The following is a 17,839-nucleotide window of genomic DNA, read 5'->3' as shown; positions in this document are numbered from 1 at the left end:
CAGCCACAATTTATCAACTGCAGAATCCCCCTTCTGGTACCAATTGCAATCTCTGTGTAATCAAGACTTGATTATGCAAATCCCTGCTCCCTGGGGGTCACACAGCCCATGCTCCAGTGGCTTCTGTCAAGATGGAGCCACACTTTGGGGTTCAACCTCTCTCCAGTGACAGTTATCTACAGATGCCAGGCTGCTGGTACCACCGAGCCAACACATAAAGCTGAGTGAACATGAGAGGTGCCGAGCTGAAGGTGCACGGGAGTTAGAGGAAATCCCTGTGGCCCTGTACAGACAAATGAATCAGTGATGTTTGAATGAGGGGGGGGGTAGATGCGGACTGACATGAAGCGAGAAACGTTTTCACAAACCCAGTAATGCAGTCCAGGTGTATATATATATATATTTTTTTTTGCAGCCACATGTACAGTGTAGGCCTGATTGGAAAGAAATTCAAACTATTTATTGTCTTTGTGAGACACTTTTCTCTGTTTGTAAAGCGAGGGGGACTAAGTCCACACCTTCCTCCTTGTTTTAAGAGAAGCTGCAGTGGTGTGGCCTTCAGGCAGTTTGAGAAACAAGAACATGGTGGAAGAGGGTCCACTCTCAACGTGGATATAAATGTGTCTCATTCTCAGGTAATGAAAACACAACCTTATATTCAGTCGAATATATAATCTAATAAATTGTTGCTCTGGTCGTTATCATCGACTGCCACAGTGTCCTGATCCGCCCCCTGGTGGCTGACTGCAGTATAGTTCATAAAACCCTACTTCTTCTATGTTAATGGATGGGACATGGACCAATATAATAAAAAAATTCTCAAAGAAGGTGTCTGTCCTTATACGTAGTTCTTGACGTACTCGGTCAACACAGCAGGGTTTATATCTGTAATATTTTGGCTTCATTTCTGGAAAGTCGTATGAAGTGGTGACACATCATCAACCTGCCTCCTGGCTGTAGCTTAAAAATATATATAAAGATGAGAAAGTTGCATCGATGTCTTTAGCCAACTCTTTGTTAGAAAACAATTATTGAGATAGGATGATGAAATGTTGATTTTAAAAAGAGAAAACGGAAATTTGCTAAATCTTTATGCTGCATCAATAAAGGCAAAACAAAAAACAACACATTCTTAATTCCTGTCTCTTCTTTCTGCAACTCAGTGAAGCTGCTGACCTCAGAGCGAGAGAGAGAGAGAGAGAGAGAGAGAGAGAGAGAGAGAGAGAACAACATGGCCCGAGAGCATTGGTGCTATTCATTTTCCATCTTGGGCAATTATTTCTGACATCGCACATCCACTGTGACAGCTCGAGACATTCAGGACTGACAGTGTAAGAGACATGACAACGAAGTGAAGCTTGAGACGCCGAGAGACGGAGAGACAGAGTGTCTGCAGCAAACAGCCCGGAAGTGGTGGCTGAACTACCAGGAGGTGAAGTGGAAATAAAAGGGTGAGGAGGAGGGTGAGGAAGAGGAGGAGGAGGAGGAGGAGGAGGAGGATGCTCTGGGGAGGGAGGTCGGGGGGGTACCACAGTCGTATGGGCATAATGTGTTGTGGAAAAGAAAATTATGATGCATTGAAAACCCAGCGGGAGACGCAGCCCGCCCCCAGCGCTTTGTACTTCGATTTTTTAAGTCGTGTTGCTGCAGAGAGAAACGAGAAGGAAACCTGCGATGATGAGACTCAAACTGGTGTCAGTCGATGAACTGGAAGCTTAATGGGAACAGATGGCGTCCCTCCTTCTCCCCTCGGAGCAGTGTTGGGATGCAGATAACCTTTGTCTCTGTGTTTTCCAACAGGTCTTTCAATTAAAACTAACAGGATATATCATCCGGGGGTGGTTAGAGGGATAGTTCAACCAAAAATGCAAATTCACTCATTATCTACTCACCACTTTGCCGATGGAGGTGGTGGGTGAAGTGTTTGAGTCCCCAAGACACTTCTGGAGTTTCAGGGTTAAACAGCCTTGCAGCCAAATCCAACACAACTGAAGTAAATGGTGACAGATTCTTCAAATGTAACAAAACAACACAATAAAAAAAACACAATGTGTCTCCATACTGCTCCTCTGGTGTCATCATTCGAATTTGACTCGAAATGAGGTCATTGAGCCGAAATGTCATCTGATATCCTCGGAGGCTCGTCCACAGACACACAGGAAAAGTGCTCACTCTCTCGCCTCGGGGCACAAGCGGGGTGTGAGTTCACATCCCTACTTCCGGTAGTGGACATTTGGGCCTAAAACACAGTTTCCATGACCCAGTTTGGAGTCGAATATGAATGTCGGGAGCTGGCGGACACTGGGGTGACATCACACGAGCAGCAAGGAGGCATTTTCAGTTTTTTTTCTGTTGTTTTTTATTCCATCTGAAGAAGAGGAGCGACCTTGACTGCAACACTGTTTACCCCTGAGACTCCAGAGGTGTTTTGTGGACTCAAACACTTCACTCACCCCTCCATCGGCATAGTGGTGAGTAGATAATGAGTGAACTATCCCTTTAAGGTAAGCAGGAGGAATGAAATACAACAAAGAACATTTTAACACAACAAATAGCAGTGAAATCAAAAAGTTAAGGTCTATCTCTCTGTGTGTTGATCAGCCATGCAGCAGAGAACTCAGCGTGAGTGACAGTGGCCTGTGGTGAGTCGTATTAACAAGGTAAACCAACCTTCCTGTGACTCTGGTGAATACTAATGAAGAGCAAAACTAATTCTCATTAGCCAGGACTGATGCCGCGCTGGTGGACATGTACAGTGGAGTCTGTGTGTCTGTGAGGTGAAAAGCAAATCTGACATTTGGAAGGAGGCTGACTGGAAGGAACAAGTACAAGCGTCCCCTCCGGCCGATCCATTTTCTCCACAGTATCTGAGGTCAGACAAATTTAGAGCCTCCTATTTATACAGAGGCGAGCTCGGCCATTAACACCCCCACTCAGCACAGTCCTGCAGGTCTTCGGCGTGCGCGTGGCATGTTTATCTTGAACTTGACAGAGTGCACGTGTGAGTGCCGCGTGCCAAGAAGTATTGATTTTAGTTGCGGTGCAGTCTTTGTGTGTTGTTCTTCACACTGTTATGTAAAATGAACACAGAGATCCTGAAAACAACCTCCTGGATGAGTCTTTGGTTTTAAATTCAATCGAAGCTTCTGTGTCTTGTTGCTGCGTCCGTATGAATCTCTGCAAAACCAAGATAGAACAACCCCCATTTGAGATGTAAAGGCCGAAGACTGAGATCTTTCCCTCACTCGGTTATGGAGCTCTCTGGGTTGATGCACTGCAGGAAGGAGCGGAGGCAGGCAGGGTGGGGGAGAGCATGAATTATTGAGCAGGTCTACCACAGTGAGCCCCGGATTCCCATCCTCCACCTCCACCGGCCTCCATCCCACATGACCCCACACAGTGAGCAGCTCCACCAGCACCCGGCAGCGGGGAGTGGACCACCCGGGGTCTCCAGGTCCTGAGGGTGACTGAAGGGGGAAACCAGGAAACCCATATATGGAGATACAGAAAAGAGCTGGATGCATACAAACTGGATAAAGTGACCCAAGTTCAACACTGGTGCGCTGTATAATTAACATGGTGGTTCTGTGGCACATCAGAAAGTTTCCTGCGCTGGATGAGAGCATCGGCTCAAAATGCAAATATGCTACTATATATGCAAATTGTTACATTTAAACAGAAACCATCATTAATTTAACACAACAAGACATTAATGAGACAACGTGATTATAAACCTTTGCCTTCGTATTTTTCTGTTTTGGATTTTAACAGAAAAAAACAAATCTAATTTCATGTGGTGAATAAATACGTTTAAAGCTCACAAAACACATCCCCCCCCCCCACCAACATCCCTCAGGGCACACTGCAGTTTCCAATGATTTATTGCCAGAGCTGCTTTTCCTCTGTGGAAGATAATTAAAGAAGTTGAACGACAGCCAAAGCAAAGATCAGAAGGAAGTGACATGAACAATTAGAAGAAGGTGATCTGCCAAACTGTCGGTGAAGCGTGAATGAAGCCGCTGATGCAAGCGAGGCCGTGGAAACTCACTGGGATACGAGGAGAGAACTGGAGTTTAAAGATGTCACGTTACACTGTGACAGCATCTGAGTGACCTGTCATCTATCGTCTCCCAGGTTCTCCAGGGACATTTTAATTTTAATTTGTAGATTTAATAAAAACCCTGAGAGCTTGAAAAACTGTTTTCTATTTATTGGGAAAAGGTGCTGCATCATCAAAAGAACAAAGTGTAATGGAAACAAAATTGATGTAGGTGAAGTGTGTGAGGAGCTAAAGCAGAAATGGATATTTGGATGGACACAGATGTTTATCTCTGCTTAACAGTAAATGTCTGAGTTGAAATTATAGATATAATCATTGAGGTTTCAATTATGAAGAGTTCCATCTGCTCCATCAGGCCGGTGTGGAAGCAGCTGATCCCAGGTAGCAGACAACAAACGATTAAAAAGTGTTGTCACAATTTTAAACAACTTCGACGAGAGCAGAGATGAAACAGCAGAGGCAGAAGTGTCTGTAAACTCTGACAGGAGATGGTGCATTGATGCAGGAGCCCGTCACTCGTGGGGATCAAAAATATGAATGTTGTACTCGATTGCCTGGAGGATAAAAATGTGGAAAAGAAAACACCAGGAGGTTCACAGGAGCAGGGACTCAGAAATATCCTCGTCACCAAACACGAGCAGTAAAAATAAGTGTTTTGTTTTTTGAGAGACGGCCGTTGGCTTGCTTACGGGGTCATCAGTGTTCAGAGGGCAAATTGAATTCGGAATTGGAATTGAAACTGTGCGAATAAGTTTAATCCATCGCAGTAACACTGAGTTATGACGCCTTACAGAGACTTGTTTCTGCCTCGGGAGACGACAAACAGCCGCTTACTCACCCCTGAACTCAGAAATAACAGTACACACACATATTGCACAGGAACACACACACACACACACACACACACACAGTCATTCCCTCCCTCCTCGCAATGTTCCATTTCTCCACTTATGTGTTTTTCCATCACGCTGGAGGAGGTGCAGAGGACGGGGGAAGTTATTTTTTCTCACGTGCACCTTACAACAGTAATGCTCCAGTTTATTACACCGCCAGTGAGATTAAATGAGCTCGATCGATCCCAGAGCAGAATTCCTTCCAGCTGAATTTCACCTGAGAATCCTCAGCGTTTAGGTTCCTCACTGGCCTGAGGACGTTAAGGTGCAGATCACATTCACCTCGGTTTCAAGAAATAATCCTGTGTTGTCGCCTCACAGCAAGAAGGTTCAACTCCCAGTTGGGTCCTCCTGTGTTTCTGACTGGGTTCGCTGCCGTCCTCCCACAATCCAATGATTCACAGATTGGGGTTTGATTAAATGGTTGTTTGTCTCTTCACTGGCGACCTGTCACCTGAACCCTGCCTCTCATCCAATGTCCACTGGGATTGTCCAGAGCCCTTTGTGACACTCGGGTCAATACCCTGTCCACACTGATGTGGGTAATGTATTACACAAACGTCTTCCTCTGTGGTTGAGCCTCTCGTCCACACTGAAGTGACGTTTTAAGTCGCTGATGCAACAATGACATCACAGATTGGGTCAAGGATGGCAGCCTTCTTCTCTGGTAATTGACGGATCATTGATGTGTAGACTTTATCGCCACCTTCTGTCCACACATGCTTCTCTGAGCGTTTCTTTTTGTGTTCTCGCCTGTACAGAGATATTTAGTAAAATGACTGAGGTGAAAATATCTGTTAAAGTAAATAGACCAGGCCTTAAAGGATGAGCTATATAGATAATGGATGGATGGATTAGGAATGTGAGCATGACAGTTGATATTCTGTTCCTGTTATCAGCGTCTATTAAAAAATGTAATCCACTTCAGATCCTCGGATGGAGATGATCCCAATAGACGACACAGGATTCCTCTGGAGCTGAATTGATTGAACTGTCGCAGACAAATCAAGTGACAACAAACAGCATCGCACAATTTGTACATAGCACGCTCTGTTAGGACAACGGATCAAATAACAAAGGCCTGAAGTTGTGGCGCATTTTTTATTCTTCCCGCCCGCATAAACATAATTATAGCTGCAAATGATCCATTTCTGACATACACAGAGCAAAGAGCAGAACTGAGCTTTTCAAATGGAGAAACTGGATCATTTCTAATCCACTGATAGAAAAGAGGCTCCTTCTGCACATCTTCTGCAGCTGATTGTTTTTTCCCAAACAGCAGAAAAACCCACAAAGGGATGAAAGCTCCAGCAGAGAGAGAGAGAGTGTTACTGCACCGACTTATTGGAAATCCAGCACACATAGAATTGTGTCATCAGCCCTCCCCCCCGCTCGCTCTCCCACTCGTGTATGTGCAGTGATCGTGACTCATGTGGAGAGGGGAGTCAATGGCTCTACACACGCGGGCAGGAACAATAGCTGGAATGAATAATTACCTGTCATTTGTGGAATAAAAGCTGTGTTTTCACATGAAATTCCACTTGCCAATGAAACACCCATCGTCAAACATGTCATTTCACAAATGGTGTCGACAGGGAGCTCAGGCTGAAACGCCACCATCCCGACTTCCACCATCATCCTCCGGGGTCACGCTGTCTCTCACTCTGAAATGCGAGTGCATCCTGACTCATGTGGAGAGGCCTATTTATACAGGAGCCACCGGTGCAGAGTGGAGCATAATGTTCCCTGGTTAACAGCCGAGCCCGGGCCTGACTTATGGAGAATCATAATGTCCACTTGCATCTCCAATTTACCTGGATAAAAGGATTTGTCCTCTTTAGACGGAGCCTGTGAGCAGCAGTTCAGTTTAGGTCACTAAACTGAACTGATGAAGCTGCTCTAGTGTGGGACATCTATAAAACCTGAGCCGACGGATGGCCCTCTGTGAGGAGCGAGGCCTCCGTCACATGCTGGAGAAGCAGTGTGAGTGGTATAGTTCATCAACTGATAAGAGGGCTTTGACAGACACTGTGTCTCAATTCAGGAGCCGGATCCTTCGGGGACTGATTGTGTCACAGCGGCGTGACGAGACCATTTCCAAAGCCCCGTCCGATGCTGCCAACCAACGCATCCTTCAATCCACTGAGCAGCCGAGGCTCCAGCAGGCGGATCCTTCTCCGGCCGATCAATCCCAGGATTCATTGAGCTTCAGTGACAAACCATTTCCAAAGAGAGGATGGAACGGAGTAGTATTTTAATTTTTTTTTCCGTAGAATAAACTGAGCTAAGAAGAAAAGGGTTAATGAAACGCACAGTAGATGGCGGTAATGTACTTTGACACCACCGGCCAATAAACCAAAGTAAGAAGAAGAAGAAGAAGTAATGGTGCCAGGAAACAAGGTCTAATTTTCACTCTTTTAAATGTAAGTATCAGGCTTCAATTTCACTGAACAGCTAATGGTGCAACAATAGGTCAAATAGTGGGGCATTAAAATAACTGTTAAAGTAAAATAACAGTAAGCAGATGTAATAACACAACTGCCAACAAAAGATATGGTATAAAAACAAGGAGTTTGGGTGAAAGCAGCTGCTTGGTCCTCTGAGGCGTTGAAGCTCTGCCTCCTCTCACATTCAGACAGGAACAAAATAATTAATGGAGATGAAAGAAAAGGAACAAAGCAGCAGACGGGGTTGTTCTGCTCGGCGGTGGCAGCGTGCCACGAGGTCGTCATATTTCATGTAGCGTGAGGACTCCATTGTGTTTTATAATGAACTCTGAATATAGAAGGTCTTCGTGTCGAAGGTTCATCTTTGATGAAGAGTTGCTACGAGTTTAATTTGATAGTAAAACGGTATCAAAAGATCAAAAGTGAAACACCACTTAGTGAGCCCCCTGGTGGTCCAGTGAAGGTCATGAACACGGCTTCCTCCATGTTTGTGGATGGGACCTGAGCCAAAAACAACTGACTTTAATTACATAACAGATGAATTGGCCTTTTGAGGGCTTTAACATGCTTGAATTCTTACCAAAATTTGCAGAAAATTAGAAAGTGGTGAAAATGTACGTATTCTCGAGGAATTTTCAATGGGCATTGCAAAATGGCTCAACAGGTTCCCCCGAGATCCCTGGAACAAGTTCACATTGACCGATCTTCACAAAAATCGATACACAGGTGTATCATGACCAGGAAAAAACAGTATATGGATGCAATTGGAAAAATGCAACAGGAAGCCTGCTATTTTGCATTTAGTGGCCAATTTGGCTATATTCTACATTTTTACTTTGAGGTACTTGTCCCAGGGCTTACATCAGATCAACTTCAAATTGAGATGAGTGTCGTCTCAACAAGATGGAGATACAAACTGACTCAAAGATCGATTTTTTGTCACACAAACAACTCCACTCCTGCAGTGACAGTGTCAGTGGTCGGAGATCGAAGGAATCTTTATGTCTTGCAATGTCTCTCTCTCTGTCTCTCTCTGTCTCTCTCTCTCTCTCTCTCTCTCTCTCTCTCTCTCTCTCTCTCTCTGTCTCTCACAATTGGAACAATTCCTTAAACCTTGTAAACATTGAGATGTGGCTAATAAAATTAACAGATTGATACACACCTGTTAAAATGTGTTAGTAGAGAGAAGACGTAGCTTGTGGTGTTTAGGCACAAGGACGAACCTGCCTGAGAAACAACCTGTTCTTCACGACAGCAAACGGAGAAACGCTCCTTTCGTAAGCTCTGTCTTTGGAATGGAACGACAGTGCAGCTCGTTTCAGACGCATGATGTTGACATTTCCCTTCGTCTCTGTGCGGCATCGAGCCAAGGTCTGAATAATGAATACAGATCTATGAGGCAGCCTTGATGCTTCCTTCCCTTCCTCCTTCCCGACAGGCAGACAGACTTGTGTCCTCGCTCGGCACCAGGTCTGCAGGTTGTTCACCAATTCCACCAATTCCACCACTCGACTGGGACTGTGTCTCCGTCTACAAGTCCTCACAGGCCGAGGTGGGAAGTGATAAAGTACAAATACTTTGCTACTGTCCTTAAGTGGAATCTTCAAGTATCCGTACTTTACTTGACTAATTATTTTAATACTTTCTACTACTTCAATTTTCAAAACAGGCTGGTTTCATTTGCTTTGCAGAGACTAAATGGCTCTCAGAGGGGTACTTTTATACTTTTATACTAGAGAGATTGATTCAATACATTTACTTTAACAACTTTCAATTTGAGTAAAGAACATCATTTTGCCACCTCTGCTCAGACACAACAACACGAGGCTCTTGCTTCAGAGACGGAAAGGCAATATGTTGATGATATAATGGTTTCTCTGGATTACAACCTCTGGCACAGAAACAAAAGTATGTGTAATAACGACCCAAATAAAACATCACGTTTTGAAACATCTGTTGAAGTTGTGAGTGCAGCTAAACTCCACTAACCGGAGCTTTATTGTGATGGAGCGGCCGTCTCCTCAGGCAACTTCCACACAAATGACGTTCATCCATAACCGCGGCCTGTGTCGCACAGAGATTTCTGAAAGTGGATTTTCCCAGGCCACAGATCCAATCCCCTCCCGGCTAATGACGACCGAGTCAGAGCAGATGAGAGCATTTGCTTTCATTTGGCTTCAGGTGGTTTTCAAAACTCAAATATCTGTTTGGTGAATATTACAACTCGGACTGACAATATGAACACGATTAGAATATGACCTTTTATTTCACGAGGGGAAGAAGGAAGCAAATCTTTACCTCTCCGATGCAGACAAAAGCTTTACAATGTAAATAATATCAGTACATAATACTATGATATTTGGTCCATTACATATAAGTGAGAGAATTATTAATATAAAAGTATATCAAAGCATAAAAGACACAAGCATTGGTACTATGAAAACAACACAATAAAAGGTTTGTGTAGTAAAAGCAAAAACAACCTGTTCTCATGACTGATTCTAATATTTGTGGGGTTCTCACATATTGTCGTTGTTTTGGACTCGTCTCTGTTTGGCAGCATCCATGCTACTTGATAGACTTTCCCACCTGATGCTGGTTTAGTCCGAGGCAGCGATGGTTTTAGGCCAGTGACTTGAATGGAGAGTTCAGAGGTAAGAGCGTGGGAGGACAGAGAAATGTTCTGTGCACTGACAGCTTTAAACGTGTCCTCGCTCGGGGGAAAAAATCAGATGTGCACAAAAAGATCTATTGTCACCACAGCGAGACGCATTCAACTAATCCCTGAGGGTGCTCAGAAAACTCCTCGAAGGGGAGAAAGATGCAGCCGCTGCTGAAGGATCGATTCTGATCGGTGGACGTGTGTTGATTGAGGATCAGCTCTGGAGGCAAACTAGAAAAATAAATACATAAAAAGACGAGAGGACAATGGCAGAGACGAGAGGTGAGGTACTATCGGAGGAAGCTGGAACAACATAGATAGAAAAAGAAGAAAGATATAGTGTCGGTGTGAGGCCTCGTCTTCTCTGGGATCTTCCACATCCTCATTCTGTCCCTTGAGTTCCTGCAGATGCTCACAGCCTCTCGTCTGTTTCACACACAGCAGTGCATCTAAGAGGGATTGTCTAGCTTCAGCCTAAAGCGTGTCATCTATTCACGCTAGAGCGAGGCAATATCCCAAATTCTGGTTAGGGACTCCACAAATAGCCCCCTCCCCCCCCCCCCCCCCCCCCCGGGCCCTCATCTAGGTTGGGCCGCCAACGGTGAGATTTGGTGTCTGAGGGAATTCTCTCTTCATTAAAATGCAGCAGAATAATGCTGCTACACGAGGGGAGCTCCACCGCTGCCGGCTGTTTGGCATGTGTTATAAAGAGGAGAGAGTCAACAGAGGATTTCCCTCTCGTCTCTTTCTGACTCTTATTTCATCTTCCAAACATAAACAGGAGCAACTGGTGCCGATGTACAGCAGTAACTGTTTCCAGTGCAGTACTATGGAACTTGTGTTTTACCATGAAACAGCAGCTTCAGCTTCAGTTTGGTGATTCAGGGACTTGAACACCAGATTTTTATAGACCTGGCATTTTTATCGGTTGGAGAATTTTGCACAAAATAAACTTTTAAAGTATGAACAATTCTTAACAGGGTTTGGTGGATTTGTTACAGCAGCAGCTCTATTGAGTCAGGAAACCAGGCATCATGGGAACTAGGCCCCGTTCATTTGCATTTCAGTGACTGGGACTGGGACTGTGCAGTGAGAGCAACCAGTTTATCACTCAGACACGAGACCCAAAAGAAACAATCCCCACGTGTTTCTGCAGAGGGCGCTGTCACTTTATAAAAGTTACGTAATGTTGCTTTAAAGTTTTTCGTACGGATATTAAAATCTACAAAAATACAGTTTATTTCTCCTGACTGATGATTCTCATAATGATTCAAATGATAAATTCTTCCATTAATTCATAATATGTTTAAAATGATGATTTGCTGAACACTATTAATCATAATACTGCAAACAAACTAGATGAAGGGTTACTTGTTATTCTTCTTCTTCATGTAAATCCAATATATTTGAAATAAACTGCTACCTACAGTGACGATAAATCCAGCGACACATGACAAACACCAGAAAACACCATGAAACACTGTGGATGAAGCCCTAGAGACAAAGGGACACAGAGGAGAAGTCGACTCCCCACAGAGGAGAAGTCGACTCCTCACTTTATGAAGTGGGAGGTTCACTGGGTGGTGCTATCACCAGCTTGTTTCCTGGATCCCTGAGAAGGAGGTGGAAATCAGTTTTGCAGTCTGTGCTGCGACGTGTTGGATTTCTGCTGAGGTGTCTGTGATAAAACACTGACTCTCCTCTCATGTTTCAACCAATGCAGGACATGCTAACGTCGCAGATATCCATGGGCAAGAGCGATTTTTTTAGTTTCAGCATATTTCATGTGTCAATAGCTGCGGCCTTGAGGACGTTGAGGTCGGCCTGTGCTTCAACATGTCCAACATGGCTTCAGAGCAGAAGACTTTAACAAACATTATCCAAATTACTAGGAAATGTGGATATTCATTGTCCCCAGGGGAGGATTGCTCATGATACTTGATGATCCACTGGGGTTTTGGTTTAGCGCCACCAACAGGCCACATTCTGCACTTACCCACAAAATACTGCCAACATTCATGCTCCCCTGAGGATGAATAATTTCCATTTTTGGAACTCCCTTTGTTTTCCTCTCACCCTGAAGTCAAAATTTAAAATTGCCAGAAAGCAAATAATAAGTGATTTAATAACCAGAGTGCCGTGAAATTATCAGAGGCAAATTCATGCTCTGAGGGGCATTTGTTTTTCATCCAACATTTTTAAGCGTCATGAACAATGCATTATTTTAAACTCAGTGACTTAAAGTAGAGATGATGACAGACCAACTTTTTTTCATGCAGTTAAAAGTCAGGGCGGACTGGACATGGAGAATCATTTCTGACCCGTCTACCTCCCAGGTCACGTTTTCTGTTTTTTCATTTTCAAAGCAGTATTTCCTGTTTTATTTTGTTGTCTTATCGTATCTTTCAAGCAGCAGTGTCTTGTCGAAGTCGGTGTTTGAAGAGAGGAGACGCACACCCAGAACTTGCAGCATAACATAATTTATTACACAGAAGTTTCACAGGTCAGACGGGCACCATGGTTTGCCCGGAGAAATCACACAGGCCGAATAGGGAAAATCTGACTCGCCTCTGCAAGGCAAGTACTTATATAGGGGAGTTGTTTATCACAAACCTAGAGATAAAATGACGTCACACAACATGGCCTTCTGCCTACATTTGGGAATGTGTCGTACCTTAAGATTTAAGGACCGGCTGAAAACCATCTCTCCCCTTATTATTCCATAGGCCGTTCAAGGATAGTTCAGACAAGGAGAAAAAAACTGAACACATCTGGAGATAATACTTAAAGGTTTGAACAGAAGATTCAAGGCGCCTTAAGATATTAACATGTCATTATGATCTATACCTATGCTAGAGAAATTCATTAGCTGGATATTAACATATCATTTATGGTTTGTAATTGTGCTATGGATATCCATTGGCTGAATAAAAGTAAATGTCATTATGCTTCATAACCATGTTCAAAAGATGTCTTAGTGAAATATACTATAGTCTCTAACCTCTTCCTTTCATCTCAGATTCTTACTTCATGCCCTTGTGTGTTTCTCACTCCTGTGATTGTCGACCTGAGTCTAACTGTCTCCTCTCTTTGTGTATTTACTCTGTGTGCTCCCTGCGATCTGTCTCTGTTCATCTTGTGACAAAGTGTACCAGGGTTCTCTCATTATCGTCCTCTTGTGTTTTTGCCTGTGAGGCTGTTTCTTGTCTTCTTCTTCTTCTTCTTGCCTCATCCTCTGGATTTGTTGCCATATTTCTGCCTGTGCACCAAACATTTTTGGATTCTCTATTGTCCTGAGTCGTGGTTTTGAGGATTTGCCTTTCTGGTTGTGATCGGTAGAGCTCGGAACTTGAGACACTTCACATTACACTTCACACTAGGAGATTGCCCAAATCAGACGTGTTCACCACATCTGGGCAGAGCAGCAGGAGACATGACGTATAAATTCTGCTGTGAAATGAGCAGTGATTTTGTTCCCAGCTGTCTCGGCCCTTATCGACAAAAGCTCTTGAATCTCATTTTTCAAAGAGGGCACTTTCAGCTGTGTCTTCTGTCATCTCGTTTTGCGTTATCAGATATTCGTATTCTTGCAATTTGACATCTGTTGCGTGTTAGAAATGTAATTTCCTGCTGTATTCTCTTCATGGGCTGGAATGAAACGTTACGGAAAATGTCTGGACAAACTGTCCTGGACCTTTGAGTTCTCACACACTGCCCATCTGGAAAATGTCAAGAAAAATCTCCAGAGTCTCATGTCTCATATGTCCTTAGCTTTGTGGTTATCTGGTCATGAAACAAATTATTTTTAAACTGTCAAATTTTGACCACGAAATACTTATTTCAGTGAGAAGAAGCCGTCGGTAGATCAGTACTCAACATCCAAAATTGTGTACTAATCCAGAGAGCAACATTTCCATCCAGCAAACGACTAGTCGACTACCTGTTGAGGGTTTTTTGTCATCACTTTCACATCCCTACACAAACACATTTTAAATCCTTGTCTGAATGTAACTCTCTGCTGCACTGGGGTCAGTGTGAGCCGGAGCTTCTCTCCATAGACCTGATGCTGTCACATCTGGATTCAAGCGGCTCCACTGAGCCATAAACATCAAATCCCTCACATCAGCAGCGCCTGAGGAGAGAAACAGCCTAACGGCTGATGGACACAGAATGGAGGATGGATTGGGGCTTGATAATGGGGATGGTTTGTGGAAGGCAGTTGGAGGAGAAATGTGCGAGTGTATACAATATAAATCCCCCCCCCCCCCCCCCCTTTTGAAAATGAATGAGCATGCTCACTCCCCTGTGCTGCTCAGGTGAGGGTTTTATGAAAAGTATGAAAATGAGCAGATGTTCTCGCAAACCCTCACAATTACCCTCATGTGGATTTTTACACAAGAAGCCAATTAGATGGAGAGTCCATGCAGCGCTGGTGGGTGTGAGCGCGTGCGTGTGGCTGCTCCAGCTGTTAGAAGCTGCTGCATAGTAAAAGCTGCAGCGTGACTCTGTGCGTGAGCGGGTGGAAGCGCATTGGTCGGCGCGGATCGGTCACGTGACGGTGACAGCATGTGCGTTTTAAAAAAAAGGGGAAAAGAGACTTGAGCGTCAGATGCGGGGCTGATAACGCACCGAGGATCCGGCTGCACAGACCCGCACCTGCTCCTCCCCGGACCCCGCAGCCCCTTGAGGAGAGGCTCCGCATCTCCTCTCCAACCGTTTGCAAGAATAATATTAACCCGCAAGAATTAAACGCACCTACCGCACCTTTTGTTCCCTTCATCACCGCGAGGACTCGCTTTCCACGCAACACCTCGCACCATTTCTCCCCAAAAAGGTAAGAGAATACAACTTTGTTTTGTTTTTTATGCGTAATTTGCTGCGTAAATGTGGTTTTTACGCATCGTTCCGCAATTCAACAAACCAGAGTAGTTCATTGTCTGTGCAACATGTTTTCCACAAACCTCACGCACGGCGAGGCGGCGCGTGTGCACCTGAAGATGCAAGAGGCGCGCGCTGTTTGTTGTTTCTCCAACATCTGCAAAGTGCAAAGTGTTGTTCGTGAATCCGGGCCACAGGGTCACTGACACCCAGTCACCGCACCAGCCCAATTACACATGTGACGTGTAATTAATTCTTCCTTTCCCAGAAGCCTCGGTACAAAATCCCCTTTTCCAATTAGCAATCCTCCAATAACTGGGTAAACATGCCGATAAGAAAATCCAATCGGTTTAAACGCTTTAACACACAGAGGCAATCCTGATGAAACTGCCATTAAGTCTTTTCTCAGTTTCTCTTCAGTAGTTTTTATTCTATCTCAGATTTGCTTCCTTCCAAATATGACAAATCTTTCTTTTTTTTATGCTTATCTGTGTATTTTCCTCTACTCGTCAATTTAAAGGAACACTGGGTTGTTTATAGAGTTAACATTTTTGGTTTTCAAAAGCCTCGGGTTTGATTCTCACATGTGGAACATCTTGCCTTTGAGCAAGGCATGGCTCAGCGGGTGCAAACTGAATTTTGTCCAGAGCCCATCAGGCGAACATGTGTCTGTCTGCGTCCTGCACATTCAGAGATGTGACCCCTGGTCCTGCTGGTCCTGCTGGTCCTGCTGGTCCTGCTGGTCCTGCTGGTCCTGCTGGTCCTGCTGGTCCTGCTGGTCCTGGATTCCCAGCAGGTGGCCGCCTCCCTCACAGTGTATCCAGGCTGCACTGGGCAGTCCAGTCCATCACCTTTACTGAATGTCAGAGCTGCTTTCTTCTCCTGCCAACCACTCTCTTACTTTTCTCATCACACACAACGTGATCAGGAGGGACTTTGATCTCCGAGGAGTCTTTCATCTTTTCTGTGTTGCTAAATGGAGGTGCACACCTGCTCCATCACCTCCTGCTGGTGACGTGAGGATTAACTATATGTCATAGAGGTACACGCTTGGTGAAGCTTGTGCAAAAGACGTATTCTGTTGAGATCTAAAAAACGTAAGAATTGTTTACGTCAATCGATCACAACACCTGCTCCTGACAATAAACCATGTTGGGAGGCTCCAGAGATGAAGAAGCTATCGGCCAGTCGCACTGAGCTGTGTTCAGGGAGCCAGAGTCATTGTCGTACGCTCCAGAGGAATCTTGGATTTGCTTGTCACCTGAAGAATAGGCCTCATTTCTCAAGAGTCGATCATCTTATCAGCGTCACACTTGACATATGTATTGTTGAGGGGCGGAGGAGGTGCAGTGGAGAATTTGGTGCCATTTGGACACATCAGTTCAGTATGCTTAAGAAGTTGACAGTCTCAACAAGGTGTTCACGACAACTGATTCTCCAGTTTGTGGTTCTGAGTCGAGCTTCGGAGGTCTGAATGAACAGGTGAACAGATCTTAGTGCAGCAGCGGTGGTGAAGCTTCAGGCTTCTGCAGAAGGTTTTTACTCAAGTGGCTCAATTATTGCAGGTCACTTTTAAAAAAGAAAAGCTGGAACCAGCACATCACAGCTCAAACTAGAGCCCATTCCAAACAGGCAGGATTGAAACGGGCATGGCATGGGTCCTATAAAAAGCACAGGGGGGGGGGGCGTGTTGAATGTTTAAAACCATGATTATCACCTGAAGGACGCTTTAAAAGATTTAAATCATGCAGCTGAGGAAATGTCATGTCTACTTTCTTTTATATAGCTGCTTAATATGCAATTCTGAAACTCTCTCTCATTCTCTGGCACTTAATGAGTGAACAACACAAGACGACGCACAACTCACTCGTGAGCTTTGTGCAGCTTCTGTTTTCCTGTCGGCATCGCTGCAGACATTCTGTGGCGTCTCAACTCGCATGTCTTGTAATTTGAGTGGCTCTGATAATGTGCTCCCGGTAATCCTTTCAGCTTTCAGTCTGCAGTCTTCTCCTCCGCTCGGGCTTTATTCTGCTTTAACATTCACCTCGTGCAATCTTCATACACTGCTCTGTAAACAAAATGAATATGTGCCTCAGGTCGAACAATTTATACAAGAACATTTGTATGTAAATACCCTTTAAATGTCCCAGGGCCAAGAACTGAATCCTTTTATTGTCTGTATGAGGAATGCCTGTTACTCTTAGCGGCTGTATTAAATGGTATTAAATTATAAAGGATGCATTTTGAAGGGCTAACACCACACGTGCAGTATGTGTATATAAAAACACAACAAATATTATAGAGTTGCACACCTCCTTTAGTAAAAGCTGTGAACAGGGAACCAAAGATAACTGCTGCTGCTCTGTAAGTATGAATGTTCAAGGACGTCTCTTTTTGAAAGCAGCTGAAAAACATCACTGTGCTCTCTTGACATTCATTTTAGAAAAGAAGACAGATCTGCAGGTTAGAGATGCAATAGATAAAGATCTGTGAGGCTCTCAGGGGTTTTCACTGACACACCACCGGTCTGATTCTGATGAATTCGGGGTGGAAGGGTGCCTGTTGTTCCTGACTGGCTGCAGGCGCTCCTCCATTATTCATGAGAGGCGTCACATTTTTTTTTGTCGTTGCCTTTTTGTCTTTTGGTTTTGTTGTGTTTGCGATGTGACAGCAGACCTGGAGGAAAAGCCAGAGTCTGACTCAGACTGTGTTTCATTGCACTTAACTGTAATTAACCAATCAGATAGATATACTGGAGCGATGCACATTCACCATCTTTGCAAAGTGCTCACTGTGGAGCTTTGAGTTTCCTTTTCTTCCACTTGAACTGCTTTTTAACTATATCTTGTCTATCAGCTTTTATATTGTTGTTGATTGCCTGAGAATTTGTAACAAAATT

Source organism: Pleuronectes platessa, chromosome 2, assembly GCF_947347685.1.
Source record: "Pleuronectes platessa chromosome 2, fPlePla1.1, whole genome shotgun sequence".
Taxonomy (NCBI): domain Eukaryota; kingdom Metazoa; phylum Chordata; class Actinopteri; order Pleuronectiformes; family Pleuronectidae; genus Pleuronectes; species Pleuronectes platessa.
This window is presented reverse-complemented; position numbering follows the sequence as displayed.